The sequence below is a fragment of the Lytechinus pictus genome, chromosome 7 (assembly GCF_037042905.1).
Source record: "Lytechinus pictus isolate F3 Inbred chromosome 7, Lp3.0, whole genome shotgun sequence".
Classification (NCBI taxonomy): Eukaryota; Metazoa; Echinodermata; class Echinoidea; order Temnopleuroida; family Toxopneustidae; genus Lytechinus; species Lytechinus pictus.
The window spans coordinates 39135462-39141930 of record NC_087251.1 but is presented as its reverse complement, the minus strand read 5'-3'; positions in this window follow the sequence as shown (position 1 = coordinate 39141930).

The window sequence follows — 6469 nt, the reverse complement described above, 5'->3', positions numbered from 1 at the left end:
TCCCTCTCTTTCCTCCTCATTTTGGCGCCCCTTCCCCCTTTCGCCTATCCGGGGGACCCAGGCCCCGAAAGCCCCCACCCCCCCCCCCCCGAATACGCGCATGCTATACCAGGTATATGCCACAAACAAAATCTGCCTCCATTTCAAATTTCGACCCCTCCCCTCCTATGAAATCCTGGATCCGCCCCATTGTAGTTCAGTGATCCGTCCCTTCTGACGGAAACAATAACTATGAATAGAATCCAAAAGGTCGAATGTCCGCCAATAATAGGTCCATTATGCGCTGGGGCAAAAGAAAAAGCGAACAATGGCGGGAAATTTTGAAAAGCTGAAAGGGCAGGCGAGAGCGAATGTTTTTTTTCTGACAGGAATGCAAGCCGTGACGAAGGCGCCACGCACAACGACTGCAGAATTTAAACAGTGGATAGGTTTTATCCAAAATATATCGGGACATCCCCCAGATTGCCTGGTTTTACTGCATATGAGAGGAATGGATTTGATTTTTAACATTACTTTGGTGATAACCAGGTAAGTGTAGTAATCTTTAAAATATCAAAATTAGGGAAACTTTGGAACCTTTTTAAAACAGCTCAAAGAAATGTGTTTCATTGCTGACGCCTAGTTCCGCCAATGGAAATTAAAGCATGCATGGTATTATTGTCGTTTGCAAAGATTCATTCAAAGTGGCCCTTTGCCAGTTATTACGCAAACTTGTGCAGACTCAAAAGATTAATAACTTTTTACTAAAGGGTTGTTTTACAATCAAGGTAGATTTATATTATAAAAAAGGCCGGTGAATCATGAACAGAAAAATGTGTAATCTATTGGGCAATGTTAGAGCAACTTATAAGAAAGGGAAAATACACGTTTATTTGTTAAATTATTGACCATTCCGATTTGTTCTTCAATTTTCAGCCCACGCATCTTTAGGGAAGAGTTCCTTTTGCGACAGCCACCCAAAATTAAAAATAAAAACATGGAGAAAGTTCAAAATAATATATCTAGCCCGAATATAGAACATATATGGGCAAGAGTTCCATATACACCAAAATATGGCTTTATTCCGTCAAATTTTCGAGCAGAATCGAGTGTGTGTAATTATCAATCTTTTGTTATTTTGGGTGGCTGTCGCAAGAGGAACTCTTTCCTATCTGAATTCTTGCAATCATTAAGCATCGTCTTACCAATCATAATTTATAATTGAAATGTCATTGAAATTATAAAAACAAACTATAAGTAACAGATGAATTGATTTTCCGTGACTATTAACCCCGAGTGGGTGCCATTTCTGTCCAAAAACGTCCTCTCCGGATTTATATTTCAACGCATAGTTGATTAATGCTTTTGTCTGTAGAACACTTTTATATGCAGCAAAATATGAATGTTCACTTTGCCCATATCCACCTAAATATTTTTTCAGACAGTTCACGTTCCGATGTGGTCAAGTCCAATTCTATCCAAAAATATCCTCCTAAAAAAATATCTACAGAACAAAACTTATTGAACCCCTATTAAAAAATAAAATAAGCAGGCGACCTTATGCCTCGCAATTTAAAAAGAAATATTATTTCACTTGTTTAGAGCATACTGAAATAAATTGAGGAAAAACAAATAAAAACAACCATTTTCTTTCAGTCCAATGAGACAGATGAGAATACCCTGCTAAACATGAATTAAGATGTGACACAGCCTCTTTGTCATGAGACAAAGGGAAAGGATGGCTCCTGTCAGAAAAGTTTTTTGGTTTTTATAATAAATGATACATGTATAATATATGATAATTTTTGGTAGTGTAAGAAAATTGACCAGGGGCCCGTTTGAAATGTAAGTTTACAATTACAACAGTTTTGCCATTATTGTAACTGCAGTGGTCCTTGATTTGATTGTTGCCATGGCAGTTGCCATAACTACAAAGTAGCCATAATTTGTAATGCTTTATGAAACAGACCCAGAAGGATTAAGAAAGATTCTGTGAAGTACTTAAAACATCAAAAAGTTGATTTTAATATAATGATAATAATATCATTATTATTATGGTTATTATTACTATTATTAAAAGAGTTCTAAATCCTTGAATACAGTGACACCATCAACTAATTGCCGTTGAGCTAATTAAGGGCCAGTAATATGTAGCTTCACCAGAGATGGGAGATAACCACCAGTTTGCAATTTGAACATACTCGGTGCTATATGTCAGGCATGGTGAGGCATCACTAGCAAGTGAAAGGCAGTGTAATGTTTGAGAGCAGAGAATCTTTAGGGACTCCGAGCACATGCCATTGTTTATTGTAAAATGTTAGACGACGGCGCTGACCTTGATTGATATCTGATGTCACTGCTTGAATGAGATCGGGAGCTTTTTAAGGGACATAAAACTAAACAAACTGACAAATATTTTTTTGTTAGTTAGTCCAAATTTGTTTTGGTGGATATTTTGAATAAATTAAAGATGACATCATTCATGCATGAGTCGCATCCAGCGCTCTATGTCAGTACGAAACAACTTGAATTGGGTAACAGAGGTCCTTTATTGATACAAGACATACCAGGGACCCGTTTGGTAAAACATATTAACAAATTCGCAATAACATTTAAAACTTGCTAAAATCATTCAATTTAATTGGCTGATAGAGTTGTTTTTAGAAATCATCCAGTCTTTATGAAACGGGACCGAGATAAAGGAAATATGTCAGAGTTACAAATATGTTAACTGTAATTGTAACTATATGTATAATATATCATTGAAACTTTGATCGTGCATTTTTGGCTGTGAGCCACGTCACCATATTGACTGCCAACTTTCAATAATGAAAAATTTACCTTGCAACACTTTATTTATTTTTTTTTTGGGGGGGGGTGTGACCTACAAGAGAAAATATGTGTAACAGACTCTTTCACTTGTATTCTTTTCCTTTTTTTTTTTTTTCTTTTCGTCGTCGGCGCAATAGAGTACCGAAGTGTGACGTCAGTTGCCATGTTGTCATGGCGGGCTGGTTCTAAACAGAGTCGCAGCTGCCGATCGTCTGTACACATTTTGTATGACATTGGTTAGTCTGAAAAATAGGTTGCAAGCGATCAAATTCCGATAGCAGCCATTTTCTCCTATGAGAGACACACGTTTTCTTTCGGCGGATTCATTTGTTTAGAACCAGGCCGCCATGACACCATGGCAACTGACGTCATCGCTTCAGTACTCTATAGTCAACCTGCATGCATGGTCCAGATCGACCAAGTGGAGGAGGCCTACAACTGAGAACACATCACCTTCCATGCGGCATGGACCACGGGAAATGGAGAAGTTTTTCATCAGAAGGTGATGGCAGGTCAGGTGGATAAGAGAATATTACCTGGAAGGCAGCCGTGTATACCTTATGGTGAGATGAGGTCTGACGTAATTATTTACCAGCAAATTCGATTTCCCATTTGAGAGCATCCCAGATTTATCATGAGAAAGAATAGGATGTGGACGTGGATGATAAGATGGTTGGAAAGTTGGGAAAGCTCACCCGATGCAGCGCTCGTCTCACCATGGTAAGAGGGGTCACCAATAATCCAGTTGGTCTTACACCGGTTTGACATCGACTGAAGGACTTTACGTTACATGAAGAGAATTAAATTCTACAACAGGATTCGATTTTAAAAAATGTGTCAACCAAATTGGTTCACCTTCATGCATACGACAATTTATCTTATATTTGCCTCGCATTAAGGCGCCACTTTTCCTACGTCAGCATTAAAAAAAAGGTTTTAAAATATTTTTGAAATGCCGGGTTGAAATGTCATCCTAATTTTGAAAGTATATGAATGTTTTCTTGAAACCTGGACAGAAGGGCTATCTTGCAAGAGTTTCAGATCATATAAACTTCAAATGTATTTTTGATGTGTTTTTAAAGAAATATGAATATACTCGATTTGAATTGAACTGAAAAAAATGTCATAAGGTCAATTAACTTTGAGTGGTGGTATATTCACATTAAAAGCGTAACCAATGTTAAGCTTTAGAGATATCATTATAACTTTGAAATCATAAAGGAACTATTTTATGAAACATAATAATTTAAGTATCAATGATCATTTGACATGAGTTTTAGGTCATGATCCAGGTCAAAAGTCATAGGTTAATCTATTTTAGTTTCAAAATAATCAATTTCAGTTTATTAGTCTATGACAGAGAAGCATTTCCTTCACTGGCTTTTTACAATTACAATATTGAATGATATACTTTTAGTATACGTCCCTTTTACTTAAAACGAATAATGGTTACCAAATTTCAGCAAATGGATTAATATAATTTAGGTCACTATCGAAGGTTGATAACAAAATATTGGTAAATCCATGTAAGTTCCCCTGTAAACGATGTAAAGATATTTAGAATTCTTTGTATTATCTGGATGGTGTTTCAGTTACGCACGACCGGAACATGTTCTTCAAGGCCCCATCTTACAAAGAGTTACGATTGATCCAATCAATCGTAACTCTATGGAAATCCATCAGTGTCATAATTTATCTACAGGAAATTTGCACAATGTTTTTTTGTAAACAAAGAGAAAGCACAGCAAATTTTCAAGAATCATAGTTAGAAAATATTTTGAATATGCATAATAGATGTTGATGTTGCTGACTTTCCATAGTTGCGATTGATCGGACCAATAGCAACTCTTTGTAAGACGGGGCCCATTGCTAAGTTATCTACATAGGAACATAAGTAGAAACGCCCCCTGATCATTAAATTGTCGTGATACATCTTTTTTGGCTACTTGTATTTATTCTCGTGTCGGTAACGATTGGTCTGCCACCCGATTTTGGAATAAAACGTCGTAAATTTTAATTCTAATGCTCTGATTTGGAACATTTAATTGTGCAAAGTTCTATCTTGTGAATATGTTAATTCGAATCCACGATGCTTCCTTGGGTTCCTTTCTTATCTCAAGTCAATATCACATCGAAATGACGTCATAGCAATCTTACGATCGACTTCAATTTGAAATTGAATAAAAAAAACTGTCGATATCAGAAATAAGCAAAATGTAATTTGTTCCAAAATTGGGTCGTAGACCAGTCGTGAGGTGTGCGGTGGCCTTAACTTTGTCAATCTCTCATCCCCTCCCTCTCTCTCCCTGTCGCTTTCCTTTCAAACTTGTATTTTCATCACAAATGTAGGTAATTCATTATTTTCTTCTACATGACTACTTGTTTCTGTTAATTTTCATTCATTAATTTATCGCTTTCCTTAGTAAATCTTCCCAACTTTCTTTCTCGAAAAAACTATGATTGCCCACCCCCTTCTCTGTCTTTCTCTTTGTCTCTTTTTTTTAACAGAAGATAGTCGTTCCTCACAATCCCTTCTTAAAGTAATAACCAGTCATTATTTTTTCAATCTGTCATGAATTTCGAATTCAACTTTATTATTTAAAATATTAATTCTTTCTTAACCCTGTACCCCTTGTCATGTCCAAATTGTCTCAACCAATCTCTTGCATATTTTTCATCCCCTTTCTCATTCTGCAGATGTTGTATTTTAACTCACCTCCATAGGCGGCGGAAGCGGGGGGGGGGGGGAGAGGCGGGGGGTCATGTCTCCCCCTAAATTTGAGGTGGGGGACGGACCCCCCCTAAAATTTGTGTTGATAACCTTTTTTTTTTTTTTTTTGCTTGTCAATTTTGTTTCCTGCGTCCCCCCCCTAAATTCAGGTGGACCCCCCCCCCTAAAATTTGTGTTGATAACCTTTTTTTTTTTTTTTTTTGCTTGTCAATTTTGTTTCCTGTGTCCATCCCAAAATTTCAGGTGGACCCCCCCCTAATTTTTTTGGCTTCCGCCGCCAATACTCACCTCTACTGTTCTCAATTTCCCTTCCTTTGCCGTTTCTCTCTCTCTTTTCATCACCTCGCTCTAATTGTCATTTTCTCTTGCTTTCTGTCCTTCTCCACCCCCTCTCCCCCCCCTCCCATCCTACTCCCCTCTGTTTTCTTCTACTATTCTCTCTTAATCTACTCTTATGTAGGGACTTTCACTCTTGGTTGTGCGACCTTTTCATTACTATATATTTTGCACGCCATAGCAATGCTCATGAACAGTCGAGCAACCAATTATGAAAGCCCCTTTATGTAGATGTGTACCAAGAGTGAACTTCATATAAAACTTGATAAAAACAAACAACACTTCAGCAAAAGAATTAATTAATTCTCAGATCCAAAACTCCTCATGATTGATGTATAAAAAAAAAACTAGTGAAAACTTAGCAGTGCAAATTTTCAATTTGAATATTTATTCTTGCTTTGTTAAATCCATATATTCTCTTTCCACATAGGTTTTTTATTCAATAATACAAGTAAAATGTGAAAAAATATAACAGCACATTGTCGAAAAATGCTCTTCAAAAACAAATTAAAAATATGCTATCAAAATAAAAATCTATTCAACAAAATTATTTTCATTTTGTGAAGTTCGCTACTATAAACTGAAGTAAGA